Below are 27,713 nucleotides of genomic sequence, written 5' to 3'. Positions count from 1 at the left end.
TCAGAACGATGTTAGACTTTCTCCTCCGACCAACTTCATCTCACTGCGTTCGAGCAGTGAGTCCATCTTCTTCTCCATTTGATCGAACCGATTCTCCAGCTTCTTCTGCTCCGATCGCACTTGCGATAGCTCGTTGGCCATCGTCCCGTTCACGCACCCAACGATGGTCTCCACTTTGTTATCGATCTTTTTCAGACGATATTTCATGTTGGTGAGAAGCTGATCGGCTGTGACTGTTTCTTGCATGAAGTCACCCTTGAATGAAAAGACGTGGTCCTGATAATGTTAGGGTAAATTGTCGATATAGGCCTACCTGAATATCAGAAAGAAATTATTTCGAATATTCTCCTAGAAACTGGAAACGTAAAGAATTAATGACATATCTAGACGTATATTGTACCGCTGTAAATGTAAAAAAGAAGACATAGGAAATAATGTTTCTGGACATGAGTGCTTGTTTGTATTTGGACTATTGGCCGCTAACATGCATTTCATTCGTATTTGAACAGAATTTGTGAGTAAGAGATTTGTCTTTGATCTTTAAAAATGTAATTTACAAAAGTAAACATTAGAGCAGGGAGCTATAGGTATGCATTTCACGTTAATATGTGGTTATACACATGGTCCTGTACACATTAAAACAATTGATCGTCATTATCTATCCATTTCAGTTTTATGTGTTAGGCAACTTATGATGTGTATTTAGATAAATAAACTAATAGGAGTGTGACCAATAAAGTCACACAAAAAACACATTTTTTTTTTTAATTTTCGAAGATCCACCATGATTTCTTTTTCTTTTTGTCAAAAAAATAATGATTTCGGATGGACCATGTTGGAAATGAGACCAAATAAAATTCTTAGGCGACTCCCTTCTTTCAAATTACTTTAAAAGAATAACTTTGTCCTTCGCATATTTTATTGAGTTTCAAAGAGGTAGCAATGTATATAGGATTATCATATTGGAGGTCGATCTCTCTTGTATCTTTTTTTCGACCTCCTTCATTTATTGCTAAAGATCTTTTAAATTTACCATTCATTGTTACGTCAGCAATATTGATTTTAAAAGAACAGTGAAGAATTTAAGATTGTCAACTGATTTCACTCACATTTCTTGCTAAATATGTGTTAAAAATCAATTCTCATTGTTATGTCACGCGCTTTTGCTTGAAAAGAGTAGATTGCCAATTGATCTCACTATATTGTCATCCCATTCGTTAACCTCGTTAACTTTTGTTCTTCTCTAAAACGAAATGACTTTTAATTTTTATTTGAATTTGGACTGAAATTGAGGTGTAGATGGCATATTTTCGACACGCATGTCTCGACAAAATTACCAATTTGTTGTAATATATCGCGGTTAATGTGTGTGTGGGGGGGGGGGGGGTGCACGTCACGAGACCGACACTCACGAGTCACACAGCCCACGAGGCATAGAGCCCATGAGTTATACAGCCCACGAGTTATACAGCTCACGAGTCACACAGCCCAAGAGTTCGACACTAAGCAAACAAGGCCCTCGAGACCGACTTATTAAGCCCCGTGTTGTATCTGTCGAACTTTAGGCTGTTTTTACCTAGTGTCGAACTCATGGGCTGTATGACTCGTGAGCTGTATGACTCATGGACCTGTTTTCAATGTGGAATTTGTGGGTTGTATGAGTCCTGGGTCTCGTGGGATGACCGTGTGTGTGTGTGTGTGTGTGTGTGTGTGCGTGTGTTGCTGCTTGACTCACTCTTGTGTCATTCTTGCAACAGATCCTGGAGGCATTCATCAAGTCGCGCATGATCCAATTGAAGACGCTACGCCATTTTCGCAGCCTCGCCATCAGGCGTCCCTTGTTGATGTAGACACGTTGACGCTGGATGACTGCCCGCCTCCACATGCAGATCGGGAGAGTCTGCTGTACTTCCAGTACCATCTCCACCTGTTGGTGAAACAATGACAGATTACGAAAAGTCGGTCTATCGATTATTAACCCTGTTTACTCGAAAGTTTCGTTGTTTTGCAGTGCTCTCTATGAAAAAAAAGTAAAGTTAGATCCAGAAATTGCAATTGTTTCTGTGATGTGTGTTTAAATTTGTTGCAATCGTTCAATACGCTTTGAAACGTTGTTGGAAGCGCTATTGTAGTTGTCATCATTGATATAAGCGATGGTTTTAGTATTGTTCCAACGACTGACAATTATTTTTGCACCTTTATTTGTATTTCGTTCGTATAATATGTTCCTTTAGGTGACCGTGATAGTTGTCAGGAGGTTTCATCATTTGATGATTTTTTTTTATTACCAAAGTTTGTGTTCAAGCCAAATGAAATGATTATCTAAGTATCTATCGCCATAAAAGTTTTGATGGGTATTTGTATGAAAATGAATGTATTTTTTCCTGAACTTGTAGAAAAAAACGGCTACTGTGGGTTTAATTGCTGTGGGTTTTTTTTAAGTGTTCATGTATTTTTTTTTTAATCGCATTGATTTGGTACTGGGATATTTTAGGGCATTTATTCTCCATGCGTTTGAAGGGTTTGGATGACTTTTTTCAAACTTTTATTAAGTGTTTCACTGATTTCGGTGCACTTTTCCTTTCGTTGAGAAATAAGTTACCTGCATTTTAAGACGATGTAACTTGGCCTTCTCTTGGATGGCGTGAATATCATCAACTGCAAGACCGACCTGAAAGACGATTCAAATATATATATATATATATATATATATATATATATATATATATTATATATATATATATGTATATATATTACATATTGTGTCAAATTCTGGTACACGACTAGAAAAAGTTCTGTGTTGACGTTTTTGTTTACAGCAATATTTTCATTCCTGAGTTGATTAAAAAAAATGATATTCATGAAACATTAGCAAGATGAAGGTTCAATTTGTTAACTACAAACCAGATAGATACGTTCTTCCATTCAATATCTATATTTCTCCTTCACAAAAACAAATTTGTATCATCAGCAGAGATAATCAATAACATATTAAGAAAAACAATAGTCACAAATTTCCGTTTTGAAGATATACCACAAACCGATCTAAAATGATACCTCGTATCCCATACTGTTACATTTCTCGAATAAGTATATTTGATGACTAACACAATCAAAAGATTCGGATAAATCTAAAAGCCAATTTCCTTTCAAAGGCCTCAGCAATATTGTCTGTAAACATTAAAGGTTGAATTACATTATGCTAGCGGTTTCCTCCTAGTGACATCTATGCCTTTACCACGGAGCAAGTTTAATAAATTTGTGTGTTTTAATGGATTTCCAAGAAGGCAAGTCAGCACTTTGAAACTTACCAGTAGATTCATCATGAGAATGGACATGACAACGAGAAAGACGGTTAACATGATGTAGGTAGTTCTCCGGTAGAAAACGAAAGTCAAGAAGTAGTCTTCCCTTCCATCCGCAAGAGTGTTTTCCGTATTCAGGTAGTTCTGACTGTGGAAGATGTCCGAGAAATCCAGCTCGCCGACCATCATAACAATGGTCTTGGCCAAAGAATATTCAACACGATGGAACGGTTCCTGCAGCGGTACAAAAGACAGATATTGTCTTGATAAAAGAAGTCCCCATCGGATGACAAGGGTACGTCATGTCATGAATGTACAGAAAGGAATCGATATCTCTTTCAGGGAAGACTGCACACATTCTTAAAAGGAGAGTTACGACAAATTTAATGTAAATGTCTCTAACCACCATTCTCAAAAGGTTATGTTACCATCCTCAGGAAAGTTATTGTTATAGTGACACGTTATTTCAAGTTTTCTAGTAAGATATTCTTTCCTTTGCATGCACAATCTTGACAACAGGTGACGTTACGTTGCTGCGACCAAGAATGCTATTCCGCTGTAGCTTGAGAACGTCCCGTTTACAATGGTTTACACGATTCAATAATGTGCAGACTATCATTGACTGTGTCAATTTTCACGGCAGGCGCTTACCGTCGTTCTGCTGCTTTGCCTTCGTGGTTAGGTGCATGAAACTCCATCTTGAATGATTTTCTTCCTGAGGTGTGTTTACCCATAAGCATTGTTTCTGACATCAAATCATTTGCGACTCCAATGTTCGAATTTTCTCATTCACGGGCAATCTTTAGAATATATGTCGCCGTTTATATTTGATGATGAGGCAGGCTTTGGTGAAAATCGCTTGATTATTGAAATCTTTTATCTTGAATAAATATTTTGTGTGACATACACCAGTACACAGTGAATTTTGGATCAGGCATTTTTACCGTTGGTCCTATCAAAGAGAACTTACAAAGAACAGTCGCTGGTATCAAAGTTTAGCATGTTTTCCAAATCCCGGTTTCCAAATTTTGATAAAATCTAACTGGGGTTGAGGTGGGAACGAGTGGTGTCCCGTTTTGCCCCTATAGTGTTAATCATTTTGATTGTTATGGTTACTGTACCTGGTTCATTAGGAGAGCGTAGAAGGCGAGGGTGAAAGCCGCGAGGAAGAGAAGAAGAATTGGGAGGAACTTCAAGAAGGAGCGAACAATGTCTGAAAAGTTAAAAAAATATCATCATTTGTCACGCAGTAGTTAAAATATTGATATATCGTTACTATCAGGTTTCAATTATTGTTGTTTACTCTGTTCAATTCACATGTTCTTGTTTACATTATTTCTGTCAATAAGAGCTATATAATTCAATATTTAATACATACACTTATAGAATCATTGAAACATGTTTGCAAGATGCTCCGAATGTAATTCAAAGCTTAAGGCACATACTCAACTCATCATTGGACCAACGTGAATTCTTTAATTCTTCAATCATTTTGAAACATTCTGACTTCTTATACACCTCGTAAAGTCGTTTTATTAAAGCTCTTGTAATTGTTTGGGTTTTTTGTTACCCGTTAAAGCTCTATGATAAGCAAAACAAAATTACGGAAAGAAATAATCAAGAACTCGTATCCAGTTTAATTTAATGGTTCCTTTCTCACCTAGGAACATGATCACGTAGATCCCGAGTATCGGAACCCGCCGTATGAAGAGAATGAGGTTGATCCAAGCAAGGAACGCGGCAAGCGCCCCACACTGCCACTGCCAGGCCTACACCAATCGTACACAGATATAGCAAAAAGAGGGGAGGGAGGTCTGAACCAGAACAAGTTAAGTTGAGTCTTCTTCTAAACGAGACAGGCTAGTTTGTACCAACAATCACATATTAAAGGTCAAGTTTGCCAATTAATAGCTGAAAGAGACCGGATAAGTGATAATGTTTTCACCATTAAATTCAGGACGCCGAACGACAATTACCATGATAACAATATTTGAAGAATTAGTTTCCAAAAGGCGCTAAATCCATCATCTTCAATGGATAGCGCCTTTTGAAAGCAAGCTTTCCATTTGCGTCTCTTTATCAACATTTCTCGTTAACCTAAGTGTTATTTTATATGTTGATTTTATTTCAATCTCTTTATTTAAAGAACTTTAAAATTGAGAAAATTTCTCTGTAACTTTTGATTTTATTTCAGCTCGACTGTCACGGTGAGTACAGTTTACTTACTCCTCTGGGACTATTCATATCGTGCATCATGAGTGTCAAGTTTTATTAAACCCTTTCTGTGTCGGGGACTTTATGCAATGCCATGTCGTCTGCTGTACCAATCGTCATTCAAAGCATTCAAGGGTTAAGAAAAAAACATTACAAATACCGATTACTGCGTTCGAAATTATTTCTTGTTGAGATAGAACTGTACGTCAGCGGTGATTGTGCATTTGCTATGATTTTCTTTTCGTGCATCAGGGCTATGACATTCTCACCATCCAGATTTACCGTCTGTAGGGTTTTTTTTTCATCTTAAGCCCGCCGCACGCTATATGACTCTCGAATATATACGACTGACAAACTTAAGGATCTGAAATAAACAAGCGTGTTTATTCTACGGCTACTGTGATTTATTTCAGATCCATAATCTCTCAGTCGTATAGTCGCGAGTCGTATACATGCGTGCAGAGTGTCCGGTGGGCTTTAGATGAGCTTACCAGTCGTACGGTTATTCCGCTGTGAAAATCAGTCTTATTCAGCGGCAGAACGAGTAATAAGGCTTAAAGGTAGAGGGTCCACTCCATGGCATTGCCAAGATTGAGGTACGAGAGGCGTTGAAAGAACAGCTGGATGAGCTTTTCAAGGAGAAAGGGTAACAGATAGGAGAGAAATGTTTTGGTATTTACTAAAGTTTGATTTTCAAAAGCAGCAAAAGCCTCACGAAACAACGAATGAATTCTCTCTCTTACACACACACACACACACACACACACACACACACAAAACACAAGATAATTTATACGAAGCAAGCGAATTCATTTTGATTTAAAGAAAAAGCAAAATCAAGGAAAAAATGAGGAATTATTACGACGTCCCTCATGTATTCCTCTGGAGGAGTCTACAGTGATAATTTTTTTTTGCCATCATATTGGCTCTCTATCAAGAACCTGAGCTGAGACCCACATTCTATATCACTACCTTAAAGGCACATTCATTAATACATTCATACATTAGTACATATTAATATAGCAATGTTTATATTTTTACACTCATATGGAAAGTTCATGTACTCTGATATACTCTGTCTCGACGAAATGACAGAATATGACTGTTGCCAACTGTCTTTTGTTGATGTGGGTTCATGTCATTACACTATTTAAAATTTACCAGTAAATTCAGATACATAATGAAAACAATGCAAAATATGTCCAAAGTCCCAAAGACATCTTCACCAATTGAAAAATGCACCTCTCTCTCTCTCTCTCTCTCTAAAAAAAAGTCTTGTAGGTAGAAAACTCATTTCAGAAACTCGTTCTGTCAGAAACTTACTTCGCGGATGACGTTGAGAATCACAAGTATAATTATGATAATGAAGCCGGTTCTGCCGAAAAAGGGGAGTGTTTTCCCGGGGAACGCCGCCACCCAACGCTCCGTGCCGTCCTGGAGCCACGTGTCATTCGAGGTGACGTTGGGAAAGTAGTAAGTGGGCGGAACGACGATGATGTATCCCGTGAGCATGAAGACGAAGATGAGGTAGAAGAGCAGGGAGCCCAAGAAGAAGGGCCATCCCACTCGCCTAAGCTTGTTACTGAGGAGGTTGGACACCAAGGGGTGGGCAAGGAGCCTGGTGCGCTGAGCAGAGACCTTGATGGAAACAGGGGTGGAAACTTTTCATTTCTAATACACAACCTTTACCAGGTGGATATGTACCTCTGAATAGTCTTTGATGAGACGAAGTTGTTTTAGGACGACAACTCTATCAATTGGTCTTGGATTAGCGCTTTCAATCTTTACTTGTTATCATCTCGGCACGGAACATGGAACTCGTTGGTTAAGGCAAATCTCACTTCCCTTTATTTGGAGGCTGAAAATCTTCTTTTTTTTTTTAATCAATGGGGACATTAATGAGAACGATTCAAAAAATACGTGCAGCATTCTCGTGAAACCATAATCTTGTATTTTAAGGATCTTTGAGCATAGTTTAAGCTGAACTCTTTCCCACAAATTCCAGAACTAGAGTAAAACAACGGAGCCGTGAAAGACGGAATTAAGGCATTGAATCTTTCGAATAGTCTATGGATTCTATTTCATTCGCAAATTTTTAAGACGCGTCACTGTCAATGATTTTTTTTTACTGGAGTGAGACGTATACATACTATAATTAAGTGGTACTCTGTTTGCACTCTGCGATAAAGAGATGATATAGTGCAGTAGCTCACCATGATATTAAGGGGATGGTTGGCAGCTATTTCCGCGGACTTCTTCGTGTACGGCGTCGCACCTTTCCTCAGGTGGCCTCCAGCATCGTACGGGTTGGTCATCGCTGGTGACAGGTTCGCATCAGCTAGGATATTTCTCAGCGAGGCCCACACCGACCTTTTGATGTCGAAATCCGTCTTGGACGCCATTTGGTCCTTTCGGTCCCCATTGTTGTTAATGCTATTGGCTTTTCCTCCTTCTTTATATTTACAACGAAGAAGACACAATATTTTGATAATCGTTTTCCTCAGAGGCAATTGTAATTGATTAGCGGATTGAAGTAGCAGATTCAGTAAATTAAGCCATTTTTGTAGAAAAACAAAAAGTTGTCGGATTTTTACTTTTTTTATTTTTTTTTTTTTGGGGGGGTTGTTTTGGTGTTGTTGTTGTTGTTTGTTTGTTTTTTGCTAATTGTTGCAACTAATTCTGTATAAAGGAACATGTCAGGTGGTGTTAATCACTTAATAATCAAATGGCATAGTGGCTGAGGCTCCTAACCCTGAATTGGAGGACCCGACTTCGAATCCGACCAAGACTGGTGCTTACGTTCTTGGACAAGATGTTTTTACCCACAATGTCCCTCTCGACTCAGCTGTTTGGATACCTGGCAACGCTAGCCGGTAATAATATAATGGCTGCCCCCTCTTGTAGAACAGTGCCAACACCGAAGAAGCTACCTCAGATAAAGAAGACCATAATAATTATCACATAATATTATCATTATTACTATAACATTACTTGGATTGCAAAATATCCCTTTTGATAGGAATTGATCAGTCTTATTCCAAAAAATAATCGACTCCAGATCGCCAGCAAGTGGTACATTTGCATGTCACTATACATTAACTCAATAGTCGCCATTCTATCTACATGTGGATTCGAGAAGGGCCTACTATGATTGATATCATATTTGAGGAAAAACATGATTAAGATCACGTGAAAGACTAGAGTGTTTTGTTTTGTTTTTTGATATGCCATAATGGGGAAGCTACTCAGTCCGAAACGCCAGGTCATGCAGTGAAAACTTATCGAGATCGGAGGATGTCTCTAGTATTCGGACGTATCTCCATTATAGAAAAATATAAGGAAAGAAATAACATTAAAATCAAGGAAAAGAACTGCGGGAGAATTGCTAAGTTTCTATTAGAGTATTGTTTCATGTTGGGAAACTTGGGATGTATCTTCTATCTGAAGTTTGACGTATTGCTATGTTCGGTCATTCTATGGATGCAACGTACCAACGTGCTTCATTTCATTTGATATCATTTTAATCAGGTTTAGTCACAATACTGCCATGGCAGCAAAGAGAAAGGGAGCAAATGTTTCTTCTTCTTCTTCTTCTTCTTGTTAAGTCTGCCTCCTTCAATAGGGTGAAGATTCTTGAAAACTGCTTGCGGGCTTGTTACTGGTATTTGTCAAAGATTAAAATACAGCGGTGAAAACCTTCACTCCTACCGAACATAACGTGACAACGTATATCGTAACAGCGGAAACTGGCAGAAAAACAAACAAACTAACACAAAATAGAACACTATCCTTACCGTCAGAATCCTTCGATTTCTCCCACTTGGAGAACGAATCCTCCAGGAGCTCGTAGTAGAACTCCACCCAGTAATTGGCATCGTTCGGCCCCGCCTCGGAATTGTGCTGAACGCAGAGATCCAAAATTCGCTCGGCTACGTCTGTAACATTTCAGGATAATATCATGTTTACATACAGTTGAGATAGTCATCATATTAATGTTTCATACTGATTCATCTACCAGTAAAGAATCAATCTACGACGGATGAGGTAGCGCACACAGACAGGAACTATAAAACACGGGAATATTCGTGCAAGGTCGAGATCGTGCAGCAACGTTTATCGTCAAGAAAATCTCTTTGGGACAGTGTTCCACATATTATAATATATTCTTCAAACTAATGTCTTTATTCTAGGCGTCCTTGAATTTTAATTGTATTTAAGAAGATTTTAACACTAAATACAAATTGCATTATTGTCATTGTATGAACGTCATTGTATCATTATGAGATATGTGATTCAGTCATTTCGGCATTTCATTATGTTCAGCGATCAAAATTTTGAAAGACAAAGTTATAACGGAAGGAAGGGGAAGCGAAGCGTAATGTTATTGCAAACTGAACTAGAGAATAATCGAAATGTTAGTTTAGAAATGTTCCCCGGCCTCAACCTGTGATGGTTTCCCAGAGACGGACTAGGGCCGGGGCGGTGGGGGGGGGGGGGGGATTTCATGAGGATTGGAGCAGAAAATAAAGCTCACCTGGCATGGTTTTGATGAGCTTTCTCATAGGTGTTGTTCTCTCGCCCGTCTCCTGGTCTGAGCTGCAGACCGACATCACTTCCCGCCATTTTTCATGGCTCACTAGCAGGTTGACGATGTCCCTGACCGCGGAAATAATAATAATGTCAAAACAATTGATTTCGAAAAAACAACAATGTCAGTAATATCACTAGTTATGGTGATAATTTATAGAGTTTTTGAAATAGATTGAGGGACCCAGCCTAATCTCTCCAGTGTTAAAATTTCTCTGGATGTCTTTTATCATTACCATGATTACTATACTACAGCTTTGAGGGGTGTTATTTCAATCGATTAACCAGTGCACTCTACATGGTGTTTGTTATCATTGATCTGATAATTTGATGTGAAAATTCATGATTTTTTTTTAAGTTGACATGCAATAATCTGACAATGAAGAATAAACAAAAAAAGGGCAAAAGCGCTTTAATTTGGGAGATATATCGTATCTTTTCATAATTTCATGACTGTTACGTAAGGACGATATCGGTCAAAACTGGAAATGAAAGGAGGTCGAGGTGAGGATATCTTCACCACTCAAATGGCCGAATGCATAAAACAAGCAATTGCTTGTCAGCAACTGCTTCGAGCAAAAGCACAAGCTCGTCTAGCAAAAGTTCTAGCTCAAGCAATTGCTTAAATCCATATGCATAACCTTTTGCTGGTGCTTATACCTTTTGCTTGTCCCGCACAAGCAATTGCTTGCGTTTTCAACAAAAGGGACGTCACGCCTGTGCGAACACAAGAACAAAGGCGAGTGTGGCAGCAGGTATTTGAAAGGGCATGTGTGTGCGGAAACGATTCCTGACATAGCAGAAGAGCTATGAAATGACACTCATAAATGCACACACAGACGCACACACACGACAACAGACACACACGCATTACTGGCTAATTCCCATCACTGCTTGCAGTTGCCCGGATCTGCCAGATCACACGTGGAGATAGGTCTCCTTGCTCTTCACCGAAGTCAGACATCCTACAATTGTACATGTTTTTCATCACATTTTGCATGCTAACCACTGGACATTCCCGTTGCTGAAATGAAACATTTCTTACTCTATTTATGAGTAATTTCTTGTAGATTTATACCACTCCTTCACAAGTGTGGTCTTTCTTTCATGAATATGTAAATCATACTTAAAAGGGAACATTCCAGATAAGCAGAAGCTCAAGCGTATTTTACAGAGCTTGAAAAATCTTAAGCAATTGCTAGCAAGAACTAGCAAAAAGGTATGTTTTATACATACGTTTTTAAGCAAATGTTTGGTCTCTAAGCAATAGTGATATTGCTTGCGGGCAGTAAGCAATTGCTTGTGCTTGCCAGCAAAAGCTTCTGCTCACAAGCAATTGCTTGTTTTTATGCATACGGATTCGAGTAAAAGGCTAGCACAAGCAATTGCTAGCGTTTATGCATCCTGCCCAAAGTTCGTGCTCTCCATTGACCTGCAAACAACTCGTACAGACTGACTATATTTTCGTCTTTAAGAGGGTATCTCACCGGGCTTGAAACTAGTTTGCGACTAGTTCGCGACTCTAGATTTTGCTAGTTGCAGAGACGTCTCCGCGACGTCTCCGAGACGTCTCCTGAAAATTACAGAGTCTCAGATTAGTCGCCAGTTAGTCGCAAGAAATTTTGAACATGCTCAATTTTTCGCGTAGTCTGCGCGACGTCTCCGAGACGTCTCCATCAGTCGCGGAGACGTCGCGGAGACTATCATGTCCGCAATTGGTGAGACGTCTCCGCGACGTCTCCGCGACGTCTCAGAGACGTCTCAGAGACATCGCCGAGACCTGCTGGAGACCAGAAAAACTGGTCAGAGATCTCAGAGACGTCTCCGCGACGTCTCCGCGACTCTATTTGACGATGTTTGACCTACTTAAAAACCACGTGACCTATATCTGCGTGCTGACATCCTGCCTAGATCAAGTCAGGTGATCCTGCAACGGCTCCCTCGTATTTGAAATTTTTGGCACCTGCCATAACTCGTCTCAGAGACGTCTCCTTGGTGAGACCGCAAGACATTTGTATGTTGGAGACGTCTCCGCGACTGCTGCGACTGATAAGTTGGAGACGTCGCGGAGACGTCTCCGTTGGTGAGATACTAGCTTTTATATTAGGTCACAAAGAACACATTTCATCCATGCATAATAATTTTGCAGTCATTCAGAGGGGTGCGATTATAGCAGTTCATTCATTTTTTTTCAAATCATGGACACTTTTAACATGCTTCCGTGTTATATCGTGCTTTACAGTGAGAACCAGCTTACGAACAACTCGAAATATATATACACCGGTAACATATTTATGTAATATAATAAAAAGAAAAAAAATGTGCATTTCATATACTCTTTAAGCGAGTGTCTGTAAATGCGAGCGATGTCGCGAGATTCACTTCAAAGGTAGCAACATGTGGCATGAACATGTGTAATGGAATGACTTTTGAGCTTAGTTGTTGTAAGTAAAGGGCTTTAAAAAATTCGTCTGATCCGGTGATGGTTGTGGTTTGGTATTTTTCTTCATTCGTGTTTACGCATATGAAGGCAGCTGGATCTTAATCGCGTCATTTTTTATTTTCTCTCTTTCTTTCTTTTTTTTTTATACCAAAGCCGTACGATATGACACATAACTGTAAGGACATGTCTTTATTAACAAGGCTTTAAAAGTGCTGCCATGGTTTTCGTTCTCCCCCTAATACGACTCATCATCATCAATCTGACATACGGCGTTAACTGAGACCTTTCACATATTCAGTTATTAGCAACTTGGTTAGTAAGGAACTTTAGATTTTCGCGACGGGGACGTTCAGAGGGGAAAAAACCTGGTCTGAGCATGCGCAGAATCGCGTATCAGACGCGATCTATTTATATAGCTCGCGCGCTTGAGTTTTCACTACGCGTTCTGGGCTATTTTTACGTCCGCTCACTTCACGACGTAGAGAGCTACTTGATGCACCGATATATGGGGGCGCCGTTTAAAGGGGCATAGTCCCGGTAGTGTAGATGGCGCTGTTGATGCTACTGCCGATCACCGTTAGCATTGATACGAAGATTGCCGAAATTGAGCTGTCATCAAGAGTAAAGCGCGTAGGTGTTGCTAAGTAACGTTGCCTTCGTTGTCTTCTCTGCGCACCACTCAGTCTGTAGTAATGCCAGGGTGCGTGCATATGTGCTTCTTATTATGACATCACAAAAGAAATTTGCTAAAGCTGTCATCCCCCTGAGCCGAATCATGAGCCGAACTGTGATCGGACCACTGACACAGTGGATCGGACTTCTTCGGACTCGGGAAAGTGGGCCAAAGCGTAAGCGCCCAAGAGAAGTCGATAGCATAGGTCTCTATAGGAAACTTGCGCCGTGCGCCCGCGTACGCATTTGACTAAAACACCGGAACCATGCACCTTTAATTATCTTTATCAGTGCCGTATATTGAGAGAGTCTGGCCAAGCTAATTTGGACGCCATGTCGTTACCGCGCGTATTACGCGTCACAGGATTAGCGTGTACGCTCAGACGTAACAAAATAACCAAGCCAAATAAGGGGCAGTTAACAATGGGCATTGCGTATGAGCGCACTTCAGTAACGACATGGCGCCTGTAGATCACGGGACTAGCTTTTGACCAATCACAGGCTTCAAAACACGTAAGCCAAAAACCGAGTTGGCCAGACTCTCTTAATATACGGCACTGATCTTTACGTTGCGTCTCGACGTAATCTAAAGCCACTTTTCAGCACAACGCAGGGAACAGGAGAACGTCCAGCTGAAGCGTCGTCTCAAACGTCCGCGCAGCAAATCTAAAGCTCCCTATTAGAACCATAAGCAGACTTTCTCGTTTAATAATTACTTATGATAATGATTGTGATGAAGCTATCACGTACTCATGCCCGTTGTCGATGGCGTGGTCGAGGCAGTTCAGTCCATTTTTGTCCCGAGGAAGAATGTCGGCCTGCTCATTGTAGACGAGGAGCTTTACCATGTCGGTGTGACCGTTTTTACATGCGAGATGCAGAGGTGTCATCTATAGAGAAACATATTCTTTATTATCAATAATATATCATCTTTGTGTGTGTGTGTATGTGTATGTGTATGTGTGTGTGTGTGTGTGTGTGTGTGACAAATACAATCTTTTATATCATTTATCATAATTTTGCGTATTCTTTCATCAACATATTTTCATTAATTTGTTACCCATCATCACGGTAAATAAACACCAATTCTTCTTCTGTGTTTAATCTTGCTAAATTACAAAGTATAAAAGAACAAAATATATTTTTCTCACTTGAGAGACGCACCAAATATCCCACTCCGTGAACTCATGTAAACGACTGACATTTTGTCACCTGAAAAGGGTCTGTAATGAAGAATAATAATTAAGCAATGTTGTGGCGTGGTATGTGGCAGTTATGTCCATTTTTCCTCCGAGACTGGCAGAATAGAAGTTATCCGTCTCCCTCTTGATTTCTTTTAGCAATACTCTCTTATTGCCTGACAACCTTGTGCCATATTTCTTTTTCTCCATCATTAATGAACTCGAGTGACGTCGTTATACAGGCGTTCAAAAATTTGAATGAAAACCAGCAGCAAACCGATTAGAAAACATAGAAGTATTCTGGATCAGCTGGTGACGTCCATTCTAACACACAAATGTGCGGTATTATTAAAGGACAAGTTCACCTTCATAAACATAAGGATTGAGAGAATGCAACAATATTAGTAGAACACATCAGTGAAAGTTTGAGGAAAATTGGACAATCGATGCAAAAGTTATGAATTTTTAAAATTTTTGTTTTGGAACCGCTGGATGAGGAGACTACTACAGCTTGTGAGTCATATGCGTACAACAGTATAAAGAAAATATAAAGAAAATTCAACATATTTTCACTTTTTTCGCATAATAAAAGAGCACCTGACTTGCCTCTTTCTAAAGGCAGGGGGAATAATATTACCCATAACATTTGTCGGTAACGAGTCGAGGGAATGTGTACTTTTTTCATAAGATGAAATTTTGTGAAATTCTCTTTATATTTTCCTTATATTGTTGTACGCATGTGACATCTAAGTTTTTCACACACTGCAGTAGTCTTCTCATCCAGCGGTTACTGCACAAAAACTTCAAAAATTCATAACTTTTGAACGGATTGTCTGATTTTCCTCAAACTTTCAATGATGTGTTCTACTAATATTGCTACATTCTCTCAATCCTTATGTTTATGAAGGTGAACTTGTCCTTTAAAGTGACTGTATACAGTTAATGGGTGAGGTGAGGATTAAGGTTAATAAAATTGTTTGATGAGATATTGAGAAACCTCTTATGAAATATGAAAGAGTTTGTAATTTCAAGAAGGACTCAATGTTTATTTGATTAAAATTGGCATTGAAATGGCTGAGACATCTAAAAAAGCGATCCTATTAAAACTTAAAGGCCACGACTTTTATCACAATCTTTTTCTTTGTTTTTAGATATCTCAGTCATTTCAAAACCGATTTTCATTAAAAAATGACTCCTCTTAGAATTGTATGCTCTTTAACATTTCATAGTGGTTCTAGATATCTCGCAAAACGTTACAAGATGAGTCCTCACCTCAACCAGTACTGTACAGTCCCTTTAAAGATAATATTAAGTGGTTAGTTATGAAATCAAGTGGTATGATTTAAAGTAAATGTTTGATGAAAAAACAGGTAAAATATACACCAAAGTGAGGATATTATCATTGTAAAAATGTTGTTAATCATACTCATAATCATTATCTATGCAATCTTGCTTCCAAAAGACGCTAAATCCATCGACAAATGATGATGTAGTGCCTATTGGAAGCAAGCTCTTCGCATAATGCTTGTCCCATCCCCTTGTTAGTTGTTGATGTATTGTATACTCAAAATAGAATCTATAATAGGATTTATAAGCAATGACACTAAAAATACTTTAATTCAGATCTTGATTAAAGTATGAAAGGTAAACCCATCACCAGTGAAAGTGTGCAAGAGAACAACACCCTCCGGCTTTCACAAGTGCGATAATGTAATAAGTAAGGCTTTAGAGTTTTACTAACCAGATGTATTATGTAGCATTCAATCCGGTCATATACTTGCACTTTACTTTAGACATGAACTTACTACACTAAGCCCCCATTTCCAGGCTTGTACTAACATGTATTATTATCTCACGAATTAAAAGGCAGTCAATATGACGAGTCCGTTTAAATTCTTCTTCACAATATAAAAATGAAGCCCTGGCGCATACAGCTGACTCTACTAAAATGTGTAATAATATCTTTCAAGCATTGCTCGAATTTAACTACAAGATACATGTATCTTACCCAACTCATCTATGTATCTATGAATCTAAATCTCTCCCCTTTCCTAATCCTAACCCTATAGCCCAAACTCTAACCCTAACCCTTACCCTAATTCTTATACTAAATCTTACCCTAGCCCTAAACCATATAGCCAAAGAAAAGGAAAGAATTACTAAAGAAACACTCTCATACCTTTAACAGGTCAACAACGTTGATGACAGCTTCTGCCTTAATGAGCAGATTCACTGTTCGGATCCAACCGTTGGCGGCAGCATGGTGAATAGGCGTTCGCTTGTTCACAATTCCGCAATTCCTGCGAACAATGACAAAATCGAAAGCAAATGCACAGATCGATAGTAGTTATGGAAACGGCTTTTTTTATTTTAAAGGGAGTTTTTTACTACACTGTGTACATAGAAATGTTGATACCAGAGGGAATATAATAAATAGATTAATCAATAATCAAACCTACAAAACAATAAAGGTTTTGTCATGAAATAAACACAGAAAAAGTCACAAAGGTTAAGGGGGTGATTTTCATCTTTTTGTTTTGCTGTCACCTGGTGTTTTGTTTGATTTGATTTTTTTTCTGCACTTTTCACAAAATGAATATAACATGATACACATACCAAAAAAATACACACACAGAAATTTAGAAATTCATTTATTTCAATAATTTTAATTATTATGAACAATGCAGGAGAAATGAAGAGCTCATGATAATACAACTCAAAGCATACGATCTTATTAACTGAGCGGAACAGTACGACCAAGAAAAGGCCTCTGTGACGATCTCTCTTCAAAATACACCCCTTTACACCAAAAGTTATTCAATAATCAAAGTCATGCTTCCATGAGACAGTTATCAAAATTCAAGGGATACGTTAGATATTAACCCTACAAGTACCCCATTTCCTACATCCAAAGTTTTGCCATCTAATTTTCTTCGAAGAACTATAGAATTTTTTTTCGATACTGTTCAAATATCTGAAATTACCCAACTTTCTTTAAAGTCTTGAATGATTTAATAACGTAAAGTTTCACTGTGTATGTCAGGCCGCCTTCACTCTTTTTTTCTTCTTTTTTAATAGCAATCAGATCGTGAAATGTGAAATTCTCAATTCATCGAGTCCCTTATATTCCTTACCACATTCTCTTTGCCACGCAAATGACTTTGTAACGAATGTCATATCCGAGCAGTGAACAGCTATTTGCGTTATTACTTTTTTTCATGTTGCCATAATAGTTTCAACACTTATTTGTACAACTGTTGTTCACGGTATTTTTCATAATGTTGCGTTGTTCTGATTTTTTGTGATTATAGATATTTGAATGTCTACTTGGAAATGAAACGAATCAAGTATATTACGACAGGCTTAGCCAGGTTTATCCAACCAGAAATAGGGAGGATGTCCTACTCAAAGACCACTCAAAGACTTTCAAAAACTAATTTATTTCCTCTAAATCAACAGAAAGTTTTGTGATGCGGACTTCAAAAGATAGTATAATTTGTGCAAATGTTTACTTTTTTTCTTCGATTTTTTTTTGGCTTTATTTTGTATCTCTAGTTCAACAGAGTGATAAGTCTGGAGATGGTCCTTTTTAATCGCAGATATACGATCCCATATAGGCCTATAACATTCTCCAATTTTGTTCTACAGTATTGCTCTCCAGATCGGCCTACAACATTCTTCAGTTTTGTTCTACTGTTTTGTTCTACAGATAGGTCTACAATATCCTCCACTTTTGTGGCGCTTTGCAAATCAACACTGGTCAGCCTTTCACTTGGTCTTGCCACCAGTTGGTCACTCACGGGACGTTGACCATGGCCTTTGCCTTGATGAGCTCCTGGACGGTGGCGTCGTGCCCGGCTTCGGCGGCGTGATGGAGCGGCGTGTTGCCGGCAGGATCGCGGTGGTCGACCACCTCCCGCTTCCAGTGAATGAGAGCCAATACAGTTCTGCGGAGGGAATCGTGGGGAATGAAAACAAGTGACAATCATGACAATTTGAGGAAGATTGAGGAGTATGAGAAGGTGGAGGGGAGGGAGGAAGGGTCCCAGAGAGAAGTAGAGGGGGGGGGGGGGTATGAAAGGAAGAAAATAGTGCCAGAGAGGAAGATAGAATGGAAAGGAAGAGAGAGAGAGGAGAGAAGGATAGGTCAGTATGAAGAGGAGTGGGGAGAAAGGATGAGTAAAACGAGATTTTTTTTTGAGAAATATACAATACCATTGGAGGACAAGGGAGTGAGAGAATTTCACAAAGAGGAATGAAGACGAATACATGTACACGAAATAAGGAGATTGCAATAAAACAACATTTTGTACTTCTCTGTTCAAACGTCAAGTCAGTCACGTAAGAAAATGGAAATTATGTTTCACAGGAAACTTGTTGGATAATTTGCAGGCCTGTCAAAAGCGATTGTTTTCTGATTTTAGCGATTGTTTTCTGATTTTTTAATTTATTTTTTAGTACCCAAGATTAACTTTTAAATAGTTATGGATGTGTTCGTTTTATTTCGTTTTGTTCGCTTGTACTTTGAGGGTTTCATCAAATTCTATGCAGACCTTTAGATATCTCAAAGTATGTGCTGCTAAAATCAGAAATCTTGTTGGACGCTTGCCTGTTACAAGAAGCGAATAACAATAGCATATTAACTGGATCCCATGTTCATGTATCGATTAGTAGTTTTTTAGTGAAACTAGTCAATGGCTCGTTACTAAAGGTTTCTGGGAAGAAAGTTTCCTGTCAGAACGAAAGAACAGTCCTTTTGTAGCTTTTCAGTTACAGTTAAAGTATGTAATCATACAGATATTTTGGTAAACAAAGGCCCTCTTTTATGAAGAGTCAAAATTGATCGTTAAACTGATTCCTATCGTCAGTCTATGGCAGTCTGTGTGGTAAGGAAATCTACAATAGATTTTATCTTTTGTTAAAACGGGGCCCAGTTTAGTAAAGATACTCAGGATCAAAGATTATTTCATCCTGATGACCATGCTACTCAACATGTAAAATTTTTGAAACGCATTTTAATTTCATGCATAATTATTTAGCCAGCATGTTAATACATTCTTGTTTCAATAACACTCACTCTGTGTATCCCTTTTTCGAAGCGCCGTGGATCAAATCTGAAATGGCATCATCGTTCATTCCATGAACCTTGCGACCGTGGTGGAGGAGCAACTATGTCATTGATATAAGAACATGAAATGTAACTTGCTCATGGTTATTGATAAATTCTTAAAACATAAACTTTTTGGCCCGGATTTACATCTCGATCTAATGATGTTTCTGACACGTTCAGAGAAATCCTGAAAAATTGATAGAGATATTGCCCTTTAACCTGAAAATGAATAACTTTTAAAAACGATGAAATCACTTATTGTATATGTTAACTAGATTATTATAATAATATTTTAAAAATTGAAAAAAAAAAGATGAAATTCATGTTCTCAGATGTAGAATTCGTATGTAGCACTTTAAGCTGATTCATCTTCGCACTCTTTGATAGTTGATAACTCTATGTATTCATAACTTCGTCAGGTAACTTAGTCAGGTATGCCATTTAGTTACCTTTTTCTTTTTGATAGAAGAGAAAGTCTGTCTCACGCATCTGTTTGGGCGCAAAAATAGCACAAGGAGAATGGTGGCCTAATCATTAGTGAAGAGACACACCATGTACTTGCCAAGAAGAAGAAAAAAAGGGGGGTACGAGGAGTGAAAAGAAGGAGGAAACGGGAAAAAGAGAAGGAGGAAAGATTGATAAGAAGGGAGAAATAGTGGACGGAAAGTAGACGGAGAAGAACTGAAAAAGAATGAGGAGGAGAAAGAAAAATAAGGACCAAAAAAACCCCGACAATCAAACGAATAACTGAGGAGAGGAATAAGAAAGCACAGGCTGACAGGGAAAGGGAAAATTGATGGCTAGACTAAAACATACAAATATCAAATAAAGAAATAAAAAATGCAAGGGGAAAAGTCAAGAGGGGAAAGAAGTTGAGAGAAAGTATAAGAATTGGAAAAAAATAATTTGGAAACAAAAGAAAAACACGCATTACTTGCAAAGTATCGGCCTTGTTCTCTTCAGCCGCCCATCTGATCAGCCGAGCGGCCGTCTCCAGACTGTCTCTTGCGTTCCTGCTCATGTCCGCGTTGCGCAGGTACTCGAGCAGGGAGACCAGGGTATCGAAGCTCTTAGAGGTGGCTGCCGTCTGCAGAGGCGTCAGGCCCTGGTGGTCGGGAAGGTGGTGGTCTGCCCCCCTGGAAAGTAGCGCAGTAGACCAAGTTATGCGAAAGCGTTCAAATGCATCAATAATATGTATGAGGTTCTTGTCAAAGGCTTATTCACAAGTCTTTCCAAACTCTATTGAAATATGTATATGTTCGGAAACTAGTTTGGACCAAGAGTTGCTGCTGCATTCGGACAAATTTTAGCAAAGCTTTCTAGCTGTCTTAAAACACACACATTGGGTTTTCCAAGTACAGACCAAGGATATTCTATCTGAACCTATTTGAAACGATACACATTGCAGAGGCACAAATTTCACATCTATCAATAGTCTCCTCCTTGTGACTGAATATGTTAGGGTAAAAAGGGATAGCACACGCCTTCTTTTTTATATTAGAATACAAAATGTATAACAGAATCCGAGTTAATGCTGCCTTTTAATCTTGATACTAGAATGTTACTACTGCATATCATTGCCTAACAATAATAGATTTGTAGATATTGTCCGCCATTTTCCAGCCTGGGTAACTTTTCATAAAGGCTGTTAGTATTTTTAAGGAGTCACACATTGTTTATATCTTTTTATGTAAAAAGAACAATTTTAAGTGACACGTGAATACTAATTTTCACTCAAACCGGCAACAATCATGCCTGAAGGTGTAGACCTACTTGCTGTTATCATCTATTAGTATATAGTAGCATTACCTTAGATAATGTTTATCATCCTCTTTACCTATGTATATTACACCACTTACTTTTCAATTAGATATTCGGCTACCCTTTGATGGTTGGTTGCGCATGCAAAGTGCAGCGGGGTGAAACCGTCCCAGTTTTGGACGTTGATTTTCGCTCCTTTTACACACAACATCTTTACCATTTCCAAATGGCCAGTAGTGCAGGCCTCATGTAGCGGCGTGTTCTCAATCTCCCCGGCGTAGTTGAGCATGTCCTTACCATCTTCGTCGGAATCATCCTTCAACTCGTCATCGCTCTCCATCTCATCACGTTTGCCAGGTTTCACTGTAACATACAAGCAAGGGCGTACCGAGGGGGGGTGTTTTGGGTGTTCAAACACCCCCCTTTTCCAAAAGGGGGGTGTTTAAGGTGTTCAAACACCCCCCTTGGGCAAAAGGGAGGTGTTTGAGCTATTCAACACCCCTCTTCAGCAATGCTTAGATGTTGACAAATGAAACCAAAAGCTGTCTTTACCGCTTTTATTTCCGTTTTGAATTCCGCCTTTCCTTTCTTTTGCGTTCATTTTCTCTCTCTCTCTCTCTCTCTCTTCCTTGTTTTAATGTTTGTGTGGATGATGATACATTATGGAGTTACATAATATCATACGCACTAAAGAACTCGTGTACAGTACGTGTTAATACTACGTTACTGCACCGCGCGCGAAGCTGACGCGCAAACAGAAAACCAAATCAAACAAGATAAAAACAAAACATGAATTCCATGAATTCCATGTTTTGTAACGCTGAAATATAAAAATTTTCGTCTCGCTCGCTGCGCCCGCTCACTAAAAATTTATCAAAAAAAAAATAAGAAGAACAAAACGTAATGATGACGTGGAAATATAAAAATTTCGGCTCACTCACTCGTAGTAATTCAGAGTATTTTTCCAAGTCCTTGGTTTGTTGGCATAAATCGTTATCTATGAAGCCGTCACTATATCTTGATTAGAATTGTAAGATTTAATAACCAAAAATTGATAAGAATTCCATGTTTTGTAAGGTGAAATACAAAAATTGTCGGCTCGCTCGCTGCGCTCGCTCGCCAAAATTTATCAAAATTTATCAGATTTTATATCACCCTCAAAAAAACCTTTTAAGTGCTCGAAAAAGCATATCAAGTGGACTTTTTTAAAGTCCCTACCGGGATGGGATTGGGGTTGAACACTGTTGGTATAAATCGTTATCTATAAGACCGTCACTATATCTTGATCAGAATTGTCATTCGAAGATTTAATAACCAAAAATGACAAGAATTCCATGTTTTGTAAGCTGAAATACAAAAATTTTCGGCTCGCTCGCTGCACTCGCTCGCCAAAATTCTTCAATATCTATTACATTTAAAACACCCTCAAAAGACCCCTTCTATAAGTGCTTTAAAAAGCACATCATGTGGACTTTTTTTTAGTCCCTACCGGGATGGGGTTGGACACTGTTGGTACAAATCGTTATCTATAAGGCCGTCACTCTGATTAGAATTGTAATTCGAAGATTTAATAACCAAAAATGACAAGAATTCCATGTTATGTATAAAGCTGAAATATAAAGATTTTCGGCTCGCTTGCTGCGCTCGCTCGCCAAAATATATCAAAATTTAGGGTTGCCTATTTATACATTTAAATCACCCTCAAAAGACCCCTCTAAAGTGCTTCAAAAAGCATATCATGAGGACTTTTTTACAGACCTTACCGGGATGGGGTTGGGGTTGAACACTTTTTCAGAAATTAGGGGCGCAATTTTCGCGCTTGTCACGGGCGCCGTTTTCCCTAGATACGCCACTGACTACCAAGATACAGTCAGTATAGTAGCCTACTGGAAGCAGCAAGCTCTGGAAGCTCTGGGAGTAGCAAGTTACTTGCTACTAAATGTAATTAGTAATAGCACATGGACTTGGTAATCTTTAGTAATTGTAGATATGAATTTTTTCAATGACTGAAAGTTAAAACTGAAAGATAACTGAGTGTGAGTCTACAAATTGTGGTTGGATGACTTTATTGCGCCTAAAATTCATTAGATATCTAGGTCTAGGAACAGTGGCGTAACTACGGGGGCATGGGGGGGGGGGCACGTGCCCCCCCCCCCATCCGCTGATTTTAAAAAAAAGAAAAAAAAGAAAAAAGAAAGAAAAAAAAACCTACGAAAATGGTAATTCAAGGGTTAGTAAACTGCTTTTGAAATCGACATGAAACGATGATCAAGAAAAAAAGATATTTTTCTAAGATATATATATATTTTCTAACCATATAATTAAAGAGGTATAACATTGTTCAAAAAGCCCGGAGACGACAAAAGATTGTGATTCAGCGTGATTCCTGGTTGGCATTTTGAATACAAGCAGGATGTGCGCAGTGTACTCAGAATATCGGAATGGCAAAAAGAGTCGCTGCAACGTTGCGCAATGTTTGATAGGTTGTACGCATTAAAAATTGCTATCAAAGCTTGATCATTGATTTTGCAGTGTTGCTTTACATACTAGTCTATATCAAAATGCCTTGCATTGCCAATAATAAGACTTGCTATTTCCTAACTTTTCCATCTATATGAAACACACACACTCACAAACACAAACAAATTAGGGGATGCTCTATATAAAGTGCAGATTTTGGACATCCTTCTCCCGCTTGGTCACTTCGACGCCCCCTCGCTGGTCATACCTCCCCCAATCATGAACATAAACCGACACCCTTGACTACCAGTGGCGGATCCAGGGGGCGCACCGGGCGCCCCCTCCCTCCAATGCGAAAAATATATACATGTAGCTACAAACGACAGTTTTTGGACGGTAAAATGTCAAAATTTTTAAGCTCGCTCGCTTCGCTCGCTCGCATTTAACCGTTATATGCCATTCTCCTGCATGTTACTGCCAGTAATTGCCAGCAGTTGCGCCCGGTGCGCCCCCCCCCCCCGAATTTCCAAAGCGAAAAAATATAGCTACAAACGGCAGTTTGGGGACTGTAAAAATAATGTCAAAATTTTCAAGCTCGCTCGCTTCGCTCGCTCGCATTTAATCGTAATGCCATTCTCCTGATGTTACTGCCAGTAATTGCCAGCAGTTGCGCCCGGTGCGCCCCCCCCCCCCCCCCGAATTTCCAAAGTGAAAAAATATAGCTACAAACGGCAGTTTTGGGACTGTAAAATGTCAAAATTTTCAAGCTCGCTCGCTTCGCTCGCTCGCATTTAATCGTTATGCAATTCTCCTGATGTTGCTGTCAGTAATTGCCAGCAGTTGTGCCCGGTGCGCCCCCTCCCCTTAATTTCCAAAGCGAAAAAAATATAGCTACAAACGGCAGTTTTGGGACTGTAAAATGTCAAAATTTTCAAGCTCGCTCGCTTCGCTCGCTTGCATTTAATCGTTATGCCATTCTCCTGATGTTGCTATCAGTAATTACCAGCAGTTGCGCCCGGTGCGCCCCCTCCCCTTAATTACTAAGGCGAAAAAATATAGCTACAAACGGCAGTTTTGGGACTGTATTAATGTCAAAATTTTCAAGCTCGTTCGCTTCGCTCGCTCGCATTTAATCGTTATGCAATTCTCCTGATGTTGCTGTCAGTAATTACCAGCAGTTGCGCCCGGTGCGCCCCCTCCCCTTAATTTCTAAAGCGAAAAAATATAGCTGCCAACGGCAGTTTGGGGACTTAAAATGTCAAAATTTTCAGCCTCGCTCGCTTCGCTCGCTCGCATTTAATCGTTATGCCATTCTCCTGATGCTACTGCCAGCAACTGCCAGCAGTTGCACCCGGTGCAACCCCCTTAATTTCCAAAGCAAATATATATACATATATTACGGCAGTTTGGGGACTTAAAATGTCAAAATATTCAGCCTCGCTCGCTTCGCTCGCTCGCATTTAATCGTTATGCCATTCTCCTGATGCTACTGCCAGCAACTGCCAGCACTTGCACCCGGTGCAACCCCCTTAATTTCCAAAGCAAATATATATACATATATTACGGCAGTTTGGGGACTTAAAATGTCAAAATTTTCAAGCTCGCTCGCTTCGCTCGCTCGCATTTAATCGTTATGCAATTCTCCTGATGTTGCTGTCAGTAATTACCAGCAGTTGCGCCCGGTGCGCCCCCTCCCCTTAATTTCTAAAGCGAAAAAATATAGCTACAAACGGCAGTTTGGGGACTGTAAAATGTCAACATTTTCAAGCTCGCTCACATTTTATCGTTATGCAATTCTCCTGATGTTGCTGTCAGTAATTGCCAGCAGTTGCGCCCGGTGCGCCCCCCCCCCCCCGAATTTCCAAAGTGAAAAAATATAGCTACAAACGGCAGTTTGGGGACTGTAAAATGTCAAAATTTTCAAGCTCGCTCGCTTCGCTCGCTCGCATTTAATCGTTACGCAATTCTCCTGATGTTGCTGTCAGTAATTGCCAGCAGTTGTGCCCGGTGCGCCCCCTCCCCTTAATTTCCAAAGCGAAAAAATATAGCTACAAACGGCAGTTTTGGGACTGTAAAATGTCAAAATTTTCAAGCTCGTTCGCTTCGCTCGCTCGCATTTAATCGTTATGCAATTCTCCGGATGTTGCTGTCAGTAATTACCAGCAGTTGCGCCCGGTGCGCCCCCTCCCCTTAATTTCTGAAGCGAAAAAATATAGCTGCCAACGGCAGTTTGGGGACTTAAAATGTCAAAATTTTCAGCCTCGCTCGCTTCGCTCGCTCGCATTTAATCGTTATGCCATTCTCCTGATGCTACTGCCAGCAACTGCCAGCAGTTGCACCCGGTGCAACCCCCTTAATTTCCAAAGCAAATATATACATATATTACGGCAGTTTGGGGACTTAAAATGTCAAAATTTTCAAGCTCGCTCGCTTCGCTCGCTCGCATTTAATCGTTATGCAATTCTCCTGATGTTGCTGTCAGTAATTACCAGCAGTTGCGCCCGGTGCGCCCCCTCCCCTTGATTTCTAAAGCGAAAAAATATAGCTACAAACGGCAGTGTGGGGACTGTAAAATGTCAACATTTTCAAGCTCGCTCACATTTTATCGTTATGCAATTCTCCTGATGTTGCTGTCAGTAATTGCCAGCAGTTGCGCCCGGTGCGCCCCCTCCCCTTAATTTCTAAGGCGAAAAAATATAGCTAATACAAATGGCAGTTTTGGGACTGTAAAATGTCAAAATTTTCAAGCTCGCTCGCTTCGCTCGCTCGCATTTAATCGTTATGCAATTCTCCTGATGTTGCTGTCAGTAATTACCAGCAGTTGCGCCCGGTGCGCCCCCTCCCCTTAATTTCTAAAGCGAAAAAATATAGCTGCCAACGGCAGTTTGGGGACTTAAAATGTCAAAATTTTCAAGCTAGCTCGCTTCGCTCGCTCGCATTTAATCGTCATGCCATTCTCCTGATGTTACTGCCAGCAACTGCCAGCAGTTGCACCCGGTGCAACCACCTTAATTTCCAAAGCAAATATAATATATACATACATACATTATTATACAGCTGTATATAGCTACAAACGGCAGTTTGGGGACTGTCAAAAATGTCAAAATTTTCAAGCTCGCTCGCTCCGCTCGCTCGCATTTAATTGTACAGTTATGCAATTCTGATGTTGCTTCCATGAGGTGCGCCCCCCCCCCAATGTCTTGACCCACGGTACGCCACTGAACACCCCCCTCTAAAAAATCCTGGGTACGCCTATGCATACAAGGTCCTAAAGTTGTTGCTTTTTTTACAAGTTTTCCTGCTACGCATGCGATGAAAACGAAAAGGTGAAATCTACAGAACACATTTTATGTTTACAGAGCAATCGTGAAAATCCGCAATGAAAGGAACAGATAAACTATTTGACGAAAACACAGACAGCACTAACGAAGTTAATAGGCCTATTTGGCACTTTCATGAGATAAGGAGATAAATCACTTTCATTGTAGAAGTGTAGCAGTGAAATTATGGAGGATGATCGGAAACGATATTGAAAATGTCAGAAGTAGGGATGAAGACAGGGGCATTCTTTTTATTGCATCCTTTTGGTGTTTAATCATGTCAAGATGTTAAAATGGATCTCTAAAGCAAGTGAAGATGTTTTGGGTTTCGATTCAAGATGGAATTTGAATGCAGTGCATGCAAAGTGGCAACAGTAGGAAGATATCTAAAGAAATCAAGGTAAATGAAGAACAAGGAGAGAGTATGGGGGCAGGTTTCCTTGCCTGGTGAGACCTCACCGTGTTCTAGAGCGAGTTGGACCAGGTCCTTGTGGCCTTTTCTCACGGCCTCGTGAATCGGCGGGTTATTGTTCCCGTTCGTTTTCGTCAGCAGCTGTGAGTAAAACCGAAAAATAGAAACAAGGATCTTATTAATTCTCACCAACCAGTTAAGAAGAAACACAAATTGAGAAATTACCAAAGTCTTCCTCTGACATTTCG

The 27,713-nt window shown here is 39.6% G+C and overlaps 1 pseudogene; it reads right to left on the bottom strand.

Annotated features, from left to right (window-relative positions):
• Positions 1 to 27,713, bottom strand: part of LOC139719722 (uncharacterized) — a 37,468-nt pseudogene continuing 9,755 nt past the window's right edge.

The sequence above is a fragment of the Diadema antillarum genome, unplaced genomic scaffold (assembly GCF_040938485.1).
Source record: "Diadema antillarum isolate AM-2024a unplaced genomic scaffold, OU_Dant_1.0 scf00000114, whole genome shotgun sequence".
NCBI classification, from domain to species: domain Eukaryota; kingdom Metazoa; phylum Echinodermata; class Echinoidea; order Diadematoida; family Diadematidae; genus Diadema; species Diadema antillarum.
Note: the sequence above shows the minus strand (reverse complement) of the source record. Positions and strands in the feature narration are given on the sequence as shown.